The sequence below is a fragment of the Salmo salar genome, chromosome 25 (assembly GCF_965601325.2).
Source record: "Salmo salar chromosome 25, fSalSal1, whole genome shotgun sequence".
Taxonomy (NCBI): Eukaryota; Metazoa; Chordata; class Actinopteri; order Salmoniformes; family Salmonidae; genus Salmo; species Salmo salar.
The window spans coordinates 27,834,509-27,849,238 of NC_138315.1; the positions used below are offsets into that span (position 1 = coordinate 27,834,509).

Sequence of the window (14,730 nt, forward strand, 5' to 3'; positions counted from 1 at the left end):
GTGTGAACACTGGGGCCTCACTGCGGTGACGGTCTGCGCTGGCTTTCTGGCACAGCACGGCTCGCTGGAGGTGAACATGGGCGCCGTCCCATGTCTCCTCCGCGTGCCTGAACCAGTCGTCCACTGCAGGAGCCTCAGTCTGACTCTGATGCCAAGGCGCCAGAACCGGCTGATACTAGAGGTCGACCGATTATGATTTTTCAACGCCGATACCGCTACCGATTATTGGAGGGCCAAAAAAGCCGCTGTTGATTAATCGGCCGATTATTTTTTTTAAAATGATGACAATTATAAAAAAACTGAATGAACACTTATTTTATCTTAATATAATACATCAATAAAATCAATTTAGCCTCAAATAAATAATGAAACATGTTCAATTTGGTTTAAATAATGCAAAACAAAGTGTTGGAGAAGAAAGTAAAAGTGCAATATGTGCCATGTAAGAAAGCTAATGTTTAAGTGCCTTGCTCAGAACATGGGAACATATGAAAGCTAGTGGTTCCTTTTAACATGAGTCTTCAATATTCCCAGGTAAGAAGTTTAAGGTTGTAGTTATTATATTATTATGGGAATTATAGGACTATTTCTCTCTATACGATTTGTATTTCATATACCTTTGACTATTGGATGTTCTTATAGGCACTTTAGTATTGCCAGTGTAACAGTATAGCTTCCGTCCCTCTCCTCGCTCCTACCTGGGCTCAAACCAGGAACACATCGACAACAGCCACCCTCGAAGCAGCGTTACCCATGCAGAGGAAGGGAAAAAACTACTCCAAGTCTCAGAGCGAGTGACGTTTAAAACGCTATTAGCGTGCACCCGGCTAACTACCTAGCCATTTCACATTGGTTACACCAGCCTAATCTTGGGAGTTGATAGGCTTGAAGGGGTGGGTATAATTTGTGGAACGTTCCAACAGGAATCTGTTCCAAAAAACGTAAAGTAAAGTAAAGTAAAAGGTTGCCAATCAACAACGCATACAAAGTAGCAACGCATACAAACCTAGCTAACTAGCTGCCGAATAGGCATCAACTCACCACGTAGCTTATTCTTAATGTTTGTCCATAGGCAAACAGACATGTGAGGACAGACATTTTTCTGAATAAACGTGATGAGTGAAAAAACGCAATGAAATAGACCACTCCCTACCCGGTATCTTATTCTGCCGCTATACAACTTTGTATGCATTGTTTTTTGGAAACCTTGTTATTTACAAAGTTTTTGGAATAGATTCCTGTTGGAACGTTCCACAAATTATACCCACCCAGGTTGAAGTCATAAACAGCGCAATGCTTGAAGCACAGCGAAGGGCTGTTTGAATTAATGCTTACGAGTCTGCTGCTGCCTACCACCGCTCAGTCAGACTGCTCTATCAAATCCTAGACTTAATTATAATATAATAAACTCACAGAAATACGAGCCTGGTTGAATCTGGAAACTATCATCTCGAAAACAAAAGTTTTTTTCTTTCAGTGACATACGGAACCGTTCCATATTTTATCTAACGGGTGACTAAGTCTAAATATTCCTGTTAGGCATTGATGTTTATGGTTAGGTACATTGGTGCAACGACAGTACTTTTTTCGCAAATGCGCTTGTTAAATCAACACCCGTTTGTCGAAGTAGGCTGTGATTCAATGAAAATTAACAGTCACCGCATCGATCATATGCAACGCAGGACACGTTAGATAAACTAGTAATATCATCAACCATGTGTAGTTAACTTGTGATTATGTTAAGATTGATAGTTTTTTATAAGTCTAATGCTAGCTAGCAACTTACCTTTGCTTCTTGCTGCCCTCGCGTTACGGGTAGTCAGCCTGTTAATCCTTGTGGAGTGCAATGTATGGCAGGTGGTTAGAGGGTTGGACTGGTAACCGAAGGTTGCAAAAACGAATCCCCCCTGAACAAGGCAGTTAACCCCCGTTTCTAGGCCGTCATTGTAAATAAGAATGTGTTCTTAATCTGACTTGCCTAGTTAAATAGAGGTGTAAAAAAAAGAAGAAAAAAAAGAAAAGAAAAGAAAATCGGCAAATCGGTGGCCAAAAACACCGATTACCGATTGTTATGAAAACTTGAAATCGGCCCTAATTAATCGGCCATTCCGATTAATCGGTCGACCTCTAGCTGATACCCCAGTATGCACTGGAAGGGGGAGAGGTTAGTGGAGGAGTGGCGAAGTGAGTTCTGAGTCATCTCTGCCCAGGGCACGAACGCCGCCCACTCCCCCGGCTGGTCCTGGCAATAAGACCGCAGAAACCTACCCACATCCTGGTTCACTCTCTCCACCTGCCCATTACTCTCGGGGTGAAAACCCGAGGTAAGGCTGATCGAGACCCCCAGACGTTCCATGAACGCCCTCCAGACCCTCGAAGTGAACTGGGAACCCCGATCAGACACTATATCCTCAGGCACCCCGTAGTTCCGGAAGACGTGCGTAAACAAGGCCTACGCAGTCTGTAGGGCCGTAGGAAGACCGGGGAGAGGGAGGAGATGGCAGGACTTAGAGAAACAATCCACAACAACCAGGATCGTGGTGTTACCCTGTGATGGGGGGAGATCGGTAAGGAAATCGATCAACAGGTGCGACCATGGCCGTTGTGGAACGGGTAAGGGGTGTAGCTTACCTCTGGGCAGGTGCCTAGGAGCCTTACACTGGGCGCACACCTAGCAGGAAGAAACAAAAACCCTCACGTCCTTGGACAAGGTGGGTCACCAGTACTTCCCACTCAGACAGCGCAACGTCCGACCGATTCCGGGATGACTAGAGGAGGGTGACGTGTGGACCCAATAGATCAACCGGTCACGGACAGCAGATGGAACGTACAGACGCCCAGCGGGACACTGGAGGGGAGTGGGCTCTGCACGTAACGCCCGCTTGATGTCCGTGTCCAGCTCCCACACTACCGGCGCCACCAGGCAGGAGGCCGGTAGTATGGGGGTGGGATCCATGGGCAGCTCCTCTGTGTCATACAGCCGGGACAGTGCGTCTGCCTTCACATTCTGGGAAGTTGGTCTGTAAGAAAGGGTGAAAACAAAACGGGTAAAAAACATGGCCCACCTTGCCTGGCGAGGATTCAGTCTCCTCGCTGCCCGGATATACTCCAGGTTGCGGTGGTCAGTCCAGATGAGAAAAGGGTGTTTAGCCCCCTCAAGCCAATGTCTCCACGCCTTCAACGACAGCCAACAGCTCCCGGTCCCCCACATCATAGTTTCACTCCGCCGGGCTGAGATTCTTCAAGAAGAAGGCACAGGGGCGGAGCTTCGGTGGCGTACCTGAGCACAGAGAGCACGGCTCCTATCCCAGCTTCGGACGCGTCCACCTCCACCGTGAACGCCAAAGAGGGATACGGATGTGCCAGCACGGGAGCCGAGGTAACCAGAGCTCTTAGGTGACCAAAAGCCCTGTCCGCCTCAGCCGACCACTGCAAACGCACCGGGCCCCCCTGCAGCAGTGAGGTAATGGGAGCCGCTACCTGACCAAAACCCCGGATAACCCTCCGGTAGTAATTGGCAAACCCTAGAAAACGCTGCACCTCCTTTACCGTGGTGGGAGTCAGCCAATTACACAAGGCTGAAATGCGGTCACTCTCCATCTCCACCCCTGAGGTGGAAATGTGGTATCCTAGGAAGGAGACGGACTGCTGAAAGAACAGGCATTTCTCAGCCTTGATGTACAGGTCATGCTCCAACAATCGACCAAGCACCCTGCGCACCAAGGACACATGCTCGGCGCGTGCAGCGGAGTATATCAGAATGTCATCAATATACACCACTACACCCTGCCCGAGCAGGTCCCTGAAAATTAGTTCCACAAAGGCTTGGAAGACTGATGGGGCATTCATCAACCCGTGCGGCATGACGAGGTACTCATAATGCCCTGAGGTAGTACTGAACGCCGTCTTCCACTCGTCTCTCTCCCGGATACGCACCAGGTTGTAAGCACTCCTGAGATCTAGTTTAGTGAAGGAGCGCGCCCCGTGCATTGACTCAATCGCTGTGGCTATGAGAGGTAGCGGGTAACTGTACTTTGTTTAGACGATGCGGTCCATGGTGGCGCCGAGATCGTGGAGCATCGCTGCGTGCTACTGGACGCGCTCCTCTACCCCTATAACAGGGGCACCTGCTCCTGCTGACTCCATCGGAGGTGGGGTATTCTGTCATATGGTGGGTGTAGCTGGTGCATGGAAGTCAGGCGCAGGAGAGCAGAGATGAGTGAACAAAGAAGCACTTTACTGAGGCAATTGTAAGAACAGAACGCAACCGCGTCACAAAAAACAAATGCCCCAAAGAACAAGTGAGGCAGCACAATGTACAACAACCAAGTACAAAGTAGCGGCTGCCACAAATCACTGGTACAAATAAAACCCGGCGCAACCCAGCCGGAAGCGTGCCAACCTAGACAATAAACAATACCCCACATAGACATGGAGGGAACAGAGGGCTAAATACACATAGTAATCATGAGGAGATGTAAACCAGGTGTGCGGAAAACAAGACAAAACCAATGGAAAATTAAATGTGGAGTGGCGATGGCTAGAAGACCGGTGACGTCGACCGCCGCCCGAACAAGGAGAGGGACCAACTTCGGCGGAAGTCGTGACATTTCTCTACTATTATTCCGACATTTCACATTCTTAAAATAAAGTGGTGATCGTAACTGACCTAAAACAGGGAATTTTTACTAGGATTAAATGTCAGGAATTGTGAAAAACTGAGTTTAAATGTATTTGGCTAAGGTGTATGTAAACTTCCGACTTCAACTGTATGTAATCATATTGGATGATAAATATCTTAGCTATGACAAGCTAGAAGTTAGTCTACTAGTGCAAGTTGCTGCCTATCCCACCCTCCTTGCTCCCATTCCACTAGTTCACAGTACACACACCGCAGGGCCCCTCCTTCTCCTGCTCTCCTTCGCACTGTATCAGCTTTGGTTAATAAAATAGCTTACAAATTGATTGTTCTGGTGCTTCCCTCACTCGGATCTGACCAAGTCTATACAGAACGACCTCTATATTGAAAAATGAATTTATGCATATTTGTCCGGGTGGGAAAGCCCCAGGTCCATTTCGGTACGGGTCCAACTTTTAGACCCCTACTTGAGGCCCAACATAACAATCCCTGTCACAACAGACAATGCCAGGAACATTTTGAATGATGTCACAGAAACTGGACTTGGGCCACAAATAGGGTGCTTTAAATGTTTTCGTATTTTGGTAAATAAACAAAAATGAACTACAGTAACTGTTGAAATAAAACATTTCCGCTGTACCATAACAGTAACCGAACCGTGACCCACTTTAATAGATTGCTTCTACTTTACCACAACAATCTCTGCAGGACATCTCTCAGTGTGCTCTATGCAACAACAACAAAAACCAACACAGTCTCACAAATGAAAAAGAAAATGTCACAGACATGAAATGACTCACATACACAAATGACAAGCCTTAAATTCGGAGAAAATACAAAATATAAAGCAATTCAGGCACAATTTTGTGTCAGAAAGAAAACAAAAATAAATGCCAAAAAAGAATGGAAGGACCAACACGCACAGTATTATGTCCATGGACTCCCTGTGCTGAAAGCCACGTGTCACTCAGAGAACGCTTTTGTACCATGCAACATATTGGTTATGTTCAGAGCTGTGTGAGTGACAGTCATGACAGCCTGCGGTCTCAGGCATAGTTAAAGAGCAGAACAAAGGATCCTAGGTGCTATGACATACATGTATGCAGGGTTACAGACGCAGGTCCCGCTATATTATTCTATGCCATTCATAGTGATATAAAATACTTAATGTACAGAGTTTGTACAATTGAGCTGCTAGACTAAAGGTGTTCCAATACACATAACAAAATCATTAGCATGGAAACATTTCAGATAGTACTGCAACTAGCTCTCACAGTCTCACGTCAGAATTAGACGTTTCATCCATGTTTCAAATTTCAAAGTGTTTATGGTTAAGTTTAGGCATTAACTCCAAATTTGTAAGGTTAGGGTTAAGTTTAGGCATTAAGTCCGAAATCTTAAGGTTAGGCATTAACTCCAAATGGTTAAGTTACTGTAAGTGTTAAGGTTTGGGATAGGCTTAAAACAAAAATCTCAAAAACAACTTGCTGGCGCTGTTGAGGCAATCCCCGTCCACAACACCCTAGCAAAACTCTCACTGTTGTCTCTAGTGGCCAGTTTCCATGTCATCTCCCGACATCCTCAGACATGGATGGGCGACTAATATTTACTGGTATCACGGGTGACCTGGTTGAGTATTGGCCTATTCTTCTAGTATACAGTAGGTCTTCTCTATGAGAAGGTCTCATAAAATATGTTCATTGCCCTTTTTACAGTATGCACAATGCACATAGAATAATGCACATATTTACACACTTATGTTAATGCTGTGTGCTTCAGCCCTTTCTGTAGTCACTGTGCCTAATGTGGTTAGTGTTTCTTGAATACTGGGCTGTTTCGGCAACAAGCCTCTCATAGATAATTGGAGCATATTGAGTTTTTTCCCTGTATTTTTTCCACCTGGAGAAACAAGGGTTTCGTTAGTGTTGATTTTGGAAATTAATTGGCACAGTTGTGATTATGTACAATGCATTCAGAAATTGGAATGAATGTCTTCAATAAAGGGTTTTGAAAGTGGTCCAAAAAATGTGTCACTGTTATGTAAAATGTTTGGCTCGATAAACGTGTTGGCTCAATAAAGGTTTGCTGAAGTGAAGTGAATATAAGAGGTGCAGCACCATTAAAACTTCAAGATAAACTTATGCAAGCCTCAACAGATACAGAACAAATTTGAATTGTGTTAAAGTAGTTTGCAATAAGATGTGATGGCCAGAAGACATGTCTGCTGTTGAGTCATGGTAAAATAAAGCATAAATGACACAAACCAGGAAAAGCACCCAGACTCCACTGTGTGCACACAAGATAGATTCAGAACATGTCACTTCATATTTACCAATTATCCTCCTCTAACATGTCCCCAGATTATTCAGATAAAAAGGACTGGCTCATATCTGAAAGATTCTATTTCAAAGGTAGATTTAATTTCAGCAGCTAATTTGGTGTTGTGTTGTGATGTGTTGTGACTAAGCTGTTAATTATGTGTGTGTCTGGACTCTCAAGAAATGTACATCTGTTCACAAAGAAGACACAGACTGCGTCCCAAATTGAAAAGTATGGCCCCGACAGAGAGGGTTGTCGTGCTTCTAGCTCTTAGGAAACTTTTTTGTCTCATTACATACAGCCAGGAAGAACTATTGGATATCAGAGCGGCAGTAACTCACCAGCACTACCAGCATTACGACCAGGAATACGACTGTCCCGAATCGGATGCTTTGTTCGCACCCCCCAGGGTAATTGAACTGATCCCAGAGGCTGTCCCAAAACACTGCCGGAGGAGGAGAGGTACTCGGAGTGGTCTTCTAGTCCGACTTAGGAGGCACGCACACCACACACCGCTTCCGAGTATATTACTCGCTAATGTTCAGTCTCTGGATAATAAAGTTGAGGAGGTTAAGGCGAGGATTTCTTTCCAGAGAGACATCAGGGATTGTAACATACTCTGTTTCACAGAAACATGGCTCTCTCGGGATATAATGTATGAGTCCATCCAGCCAGTTGGCTTCTCAGTTCATCATGCAGACAGGAATAAATATCTCTCCGGGAAGAAAAATGGCGGGGTATATGTTTCATGATTAACGACTCGTGGTGTGATTGTGATAACATTCAGGAACAAGTCCTTTTGTTCACCCGACCTAGAATACCTCACAACCAAATGCCGACCGTATTACCTCCCAAGAGAATTCTCTTCAGTTATAGTCACGAGTCAAGAAGATACCACGACGGCCCTCAAAGAACTTCACTGGACTTTATGCAAACTGGAAACCACATATCCTGAGGTTGCATTTATTGTAGCTGGGGTTTTTAACAAAGTAAATTTGAGAAAAAGCCTGCCGAAGTTCTATCAACACATTGACTGTAGTACTCTCGCTGCTAAAACACTCGACCACTGCTACTCCAACTTCTGGGATCCTACAAGGCCCTTCCCCGCCCTCCTTTCGGCAAATCTGACCACGACTCCATTTGGCTCCTCCCTTCCTATAGGCAGAAACTCAAACAGGGAGTACCCGTGTTAAAGAAATACTCAACGCTGGTCTGACCAATCGGAATCCACGGTTCAAAATGGTTTTGATCACGCAGACTGCGATATGTTCCGGGAATCCTCCGATAAGAACATTGACAATTATACTGATATGGTGACTGAGTTTATCAGGAAGTGTATAGGAGATGTTGTACCCACTGTGACAATTAAAATCTACCCTAACCAGAAACCGTGGATAGATGGCAGCATTTGTGCAAAAATGAAAGTGTGAACAACCGCATTTAACCATGGCAAGGTGACTGGGAATATGGCAGAATACAAACAGTGTAGTTATTCCCTCCACAAGGCAATCAAACAGACAAAACATCAGTATAGAGACAAAGCAGAGTCCCAATTCCACAGCTCAGACACGAGACGTATGTGGCAGTGTCTACAGACAATCACAGACTACAAAAGGAAAACCAGCCATGTCGCGGACACTGATGTCTTGCTTCCGCACAAGCTAAATACCTTTGCCTGCTTTGAGGATATCACAGTGCCACCGACGCGGGCCACTAGCAAGGACTCTAGGCTCTTCTTCTCCGTGGCCGACATGAGTAAGACATTTAAGAGTGTTAACCCTCGCAAGGCTGCCGGCCCAGATGGCATCCCTAGCTGCCTCCTCAGAGCATGCGCAGACCAGCTGGCTGTGTTTATGGACATATGCCATCTCTCCCTATCCAAGGCTGCTGTCCCCACATGCTTCAAGATGGCCACCATTGTTCCTGTACCCAAGAAAGCAAAGGTAACTGAATTAAATGACTATCGCCCCATAGCACTCACTTCTGTCATCATGAAGTGCTTTCAGAGACTAGTCAAGGATCATATCACCTCTACCTTACCTGACACCTTAGACCCACTTCAATTTGCTTATCGCCCCAATAGATCCACAGGCGATGCAATCGCCATCGCACTGCACACTGCCCTATCCCATCCGGACAAGAGGAATACCTATGTAAGAATGCTGTTCATTGACTATAGCTCAGTGTTCAACACCATAGTACCCTCCAAGCTCATCATTAAGCTTGAAGCCCGCTCTGTGCAACTGGGTCCTGGACTCCCTGACGGGCCGCCCCCAGGTGGTGAAGGTAGGAAACAACACCTCCACTTCGCTGATTCTCAACACTTTGTCCCCAAAAGGGTGTGTGCTTAGCCCCCTCCTGTACTCCCTATTCACCCATGACTGTGTGGCCACACACGCCTCCAACTCAATCATCAAGTTTGCAAACGACACAACAGTAGTAGGCTTGATTAGAAACAATGATGAGACAGCCTACAGGGAGGTGGTATCTGGGAGTGTGGTGCCAGGAAAATAACCTCTCACTCAACGTCAACAAAACAAAGGAGATGATCGTGGACTTCAGAAAACAACAGAGGGAGCACCCCCCAATCCACATCGACAGGACCGCAGTGAAGAAGGTGGAAAGCTTCAAGTTCCTCTGCATACACATCACTGACAAACTGAAATGGTCCACCCACACAGACAGTGTGGTGAAGAAGGCGCAACAGCGCCTCTTAAAACTCGGGAGGCTGAAGAAATTTGGCTTGGCACCTAAAACCCTCACAAACATTTACAGATGCACAATTGTGAGCATCCTGTCGGCCTTTATCACCGCCTGGTACAGCAACTGCACCGCCCGCAATCGCAGGGCTCTCCAGAGGGTGGAGCGGTCTGCCCAACGCATCACCGGGGGCAAACTACCTGCCCTCCAGGACACCTACATCACCCGAAATCACAGGAAGGCCAAATAAATCATCAAGGACAACAACCACCCAAGCCACTGTCTGTTCACCCCGCTATCATCCAGAAGGCGATGTCAGTACAGGTGCATCAAAGCTGGGACCGAGAGACTGAAAAGCAGCTTCTATCTCAAGGCCATCAGACTGTTAAATAGCCATCACTAGCACATTAGAGGCTGCTGCATATATACCTAGACTTGAAATCACTGGCCACTTTAATAAATGGAACACTAGTCACTTTAATAATGTTTACATATTTTGCATAACTCACCTCATATGTATATACTGTTTTCTATTCTATCTATGGACGCTCTGACATTGCTTGTCCAAATATGTATATATTCTTAATTGCATTCCTTTACTTAGATTTGTGTGTATTGGGTATATGTTGTGAAATTGTTAGATATTACTTGTTCGATATTACTGCACTGTCGGAGCTAGAAACACAAGCATTTCGCTACACCTGCAATAACATCTGCTAAACACGTGGATGTGACCAATAAATTTGATTTGGAAATGCCACCCTATTCCCTATGTAGTGCACTACTTTTGACCAGCGCCCTAAGGGAATAGGGTGTCAGTTGGGACACATCCAGAGTCACATCCTCTCACAGAGATCAGAGATACAGTGGGGGGAAAAAGTATTTGATCCCCTGCTGATTTTGTACGTTTGCCCACTGACAAAGAAAGGATCAGTCTATAATTTTAATGGTAGGTTTATTTGAACAGTGAGAGACAGAATAACAACAAAAATATCCAGAAAAACGCATGTCAAAAATGTTATACATTGATTTGCATTTTAATGAGGGAAATAAGTATTTGACCCCCTCTCAATCAGAAAGATTTCTGGCTCCCAGGTGTCTTTTATACAGGTAACGAGCTGAGATTAGGAGCTAAAGGGAGTGCTCCTAACCGCAGCTTGTTACCTGTAAAAAAGACACCTGTCCACAGAAGCAATCAATCAATCAGATTCCAAACTCTCCACCATGGCCAAGACCAAAGAGCTCTCCAAGGATGTCAGGGACAAGATTGTAGACCTACACAAGGCTGGAATGGGCTACAAGACCATCGCCAAGCAGCTTGGTGAGAAGGTGACAACATTTGGTGCGATTATTCGCAAATGGAAGAAACACAAAAGAACTGTCAATATCCCTCGGCCTGGGGCTCCATGCAAGATCTCACCTCGTGGAGTTGCAATGATCATGAGAACGGTGAGGAATCAGCCCAGAACTACACGGGAGGATCTTGTCAATGATCTCAAGGCAGCTGGGACTATAGTCACCAAGAAAACAATTGGTAAGACACTACGCCGTGAAGGACTGAAATCCTGCAGCGCCCGCAAGGTCCCCCTGCTCAAGAATACATATACATGCCCATCTGAAGTTTGCCAATGAACATCTGAATGACTCAGAGGACAACTGGTGAAAGTGTTGGCGTCAGATGAGACCAAAATCGAGCTCTTTGACATCAACTCAACTCGCCGTGTTTGGAGGAGGAGGAATGCTGCCTATGACCCCAAGAACACCATCTCCACCGTCAAACATGGAGGTGGAAACATTATGCTTTGGGGGTGTTTTTCTGCTAAGGGGACAGGACAACTTCACTGCATCAAAGGGACGATGGACGAGGCCATGTACAGTCAAATCTTGGGTGAGAACCTCCTTCCCTCAGCCAGGGCATTGAAAATGGGTCGTGGATGGGTATTCCAGCATGACAATGACCCAAAACACACGGCCAAGGCAACAAAGGAGTGGCTCAAGAAGAAGCACATTAAGGTCCTGGAGTGGCCTAGCCAGTCTCCAGATCTTAATCCCATAGAAAATCTGTGGAGGGAGCTGAAGGTTCGAGTTGCCAAACGTCAGCCTCGAAACCTTAATGACTTGGAGAAGATCTGCAAAGAGGAGTGGGACAAAATCCCTCCTGAGATGTGTGCAAACCTGGTGGCCAACTACAAGAAACGTCTGAAGTCTGTGATTGCCAACAAGGGTTTTTCCACCAAGTACTAAGTCATGTTTTGCAGAGGGATCAAATACTTATTTCCCTCATTAAAATGCAAATCATTTGATAACATTTTTTAAATGCGTTTTTCTGGATTTTTTGGTTGTTATTCTGTCTCTCACTGTTCAAATAAACCTACTATTATAGACTGATCATTTCTTTGTCAGTGGGCAAACGTACAAAATCAGCAGGAGATCAAATACTTTTTAACCCCACTGTATAATAACAGATATTATATGATTTATTAAACTAACAGTCACCCCAATAAATGAGCTTACAGCTGACGTCAATACACGTCAACATAGGTCAAAACATGCACCGCCTCATTGTTGTGATATTGTGCAGAGGGTTCTGAGTTCGCATTCTGATTTGGGTATAAACTCACGTTGGGAAGAAATTCATTTTCTGGGTCAGTTGTATTGATGGTGCCTCTGGAGTTCGGTGTGTTATTGTTCAGAGCAATGTGAGTTTGTGTCCTGTTTTGGGAACATGAGGCCGGAACTCACACTGTTATAAAAACAGTGAATGTGGTATAGTAACGTGTTGAGACAACAAGATATTAGTTGCACATATGGGACCTTATTTGTCAACATGAATGTCCTGTGGATGTCTGTTACTATACCTCCAAGAGACACCACTGTAGCATACAAACAATCTCAGATGTGCACATTAAAAGAAGAACTGAAAAAGCCCCATTTGACTGTAGAACTATGCATTGGGTCTCAGTGGAGGATATCTTAGTAGTTTGCTGTCAGAAAATCCCAGGAAGGCTATGATGAACCAAATCAAATTGTATTTGCCACATGTGCCGAATACAACACCTTACCGTGAAATGCTTACTTACAAGACCTTAACCAACAGTGCAGTTTTAAGAAAATAGAGTTAAGAAAATATTTACTAAATAAACTAAAGTAAAAAATAAAAAAAATAACACAATATAATAACAATAACGAGGCTATATATAGGACATACCGGTACATAGCAAGTAGCAGCAATGTTAAAACAAAGGGGGGTGTCCATGCAAATAGTCCGGGTGGCCATTTTATTCATTGTTCAGCAGTCTTATGGGTTGGGGATAGGAGATGTTCGGAGCCTTTTGGACTTAGAATTGGCACTCCTGTACTGCTTGCCGTGCGGTAGCAGAGATAACAGTCTATGACTTCGGTGACTGGAGTCTTTGACAATTTTTGGGGCCTAGCATATAGGGTCTGGATGGCAGGAAGCTTGGCCCCAGTGATGTACTGTACTGGGCCATACGCACTACCCTCCTTTTCCTGTAGTCCACTATCAACTCATTCGTCTTGCTCACATTGAGGGAGAGGTTGTTGTCCTGGCACCACACTGCCAGGTCTCTGAACTCCTCCCTATAGGCTGTCCAGGAGAAAAAGTATATCCTTCGAGTCAGACTCATTATAGAAAAAAAAAATCTTTGTCCAGCTGAGTAATCGCTGTTCTGATATCCAGAAGCTCTTTTCGGTCATAAGAGATGGTAGCAGCAACATTGTGTACAAAATAAGTTACAAACAACGAGAAAAAAACACACAAAATAGCACAATTGGTTAGGGGACTGTAAAATGGCGGTCCCGGCACCATTATCACCAGATCATAACCGCCATAAGCTATAGCAGAAATTACAACTCATACATGTTTTATCCAGAGTAGACTCATTGCTTATGGGTCCTCCTATGCTTTGTTTCTGTTAACTGACGTGTGTGTGTAGGATCACATAGAAAAACCTTGTCAGATCAGAGAGATTGTATGTCCCTCTCCCTTCCTTACCTTTCAGTCCGCCAGCAGTCTCAATGGCATAATGCTGTTGAATGTGCATGCACAGTACCAGTCAAAAGTTTGGACACACCTACTCATTCAAGGGTTTTCTTTAATTGTACTATTTTATCCATTGTAGAATAATAGTGAAGACATCAAAACTATGAAATAACACACAAGAAATCATGTAGTAAACAAACCAAATTATATTTTATATTTGAGATTCTTCAAAGTAGCCACCCTTTGCCTTGATGACAGCTTTGCACACTCTTGGCATTCTCTCAACCAGCTTCATGAAGTAGTCACCTGGAATGCATTTCAATTAACAGGTATGCCTTGTTAAAAGTTCATTTGTGGAATCTTTTTCCTTTTTAATGCATTTGAGCGAATCAGTTGTGTTGTGACAAGGTAGGGGTGGTATACAGAAGATTTGTTAAAAGACCAAGTCCATATTACAGCAAGAACAGCTCAAAAAAGCAAAGAAAAACGACAGTCCGTCATTACTTTAAGACATGAAGTCAATACGGACATTTCAAGAACTTTGAAAGTTTCTCTAAGTGCAGTCGCAAAAACCATCAAGCACTATGATGAAACTGGCTCTCATGAGGACCGCCACAGGAAAGGAAGACCCAGAGTTGCCTCCGCTGCAGAGGATAAGTTCATTAGAGTTACCAGCCTCAGAAATTGCAGCCCAAATACATGCTTCTCAGTGTTCAAGTAACAGACACATCTCAAAATCAATTGTTCAGAGGAGACTGTGTGAATCAGGCCTTCATGGTTGAATGGTCGAATTGCTGCAAAGAAACCACTACTAAAGGACACCAATAAGAAGAAGAGATTTGCTTGGGTCAAGAAACACGAGTGGAAATCTGTCCTTTGGTCTGATGAGTCCAATCTTAGATTTTTGATTCCAACCGCCGTGTAAGACACAGAGTAGGTGAACGGATGATCTCCGCATGTGTGGTTACCACTGTGAAGCATGGAGGAGGAGGTGTGATGGTGCTGTGTTGGTGACACTGTCAGTGATTAATTTAGAATTCAAGGTACACTTAACCAGCATGGCTACCAC

General features: G+C 44.7%; 1 protein-coding gene across 2 annotated transcripts in view; it reads right to left on the reverse strand.

Moving 5' to 3' along the window:
• LOC106586462 (zinc finger protein 385B) overlaps nucleotides 1-14,730 on the reverse strand; it is a 173,274-nt gene that overhangs the window by 88,453 nt on the left and 70,091 nt on the right. The gene's annotated exons all lie outside the window — the stretch shown is intronic.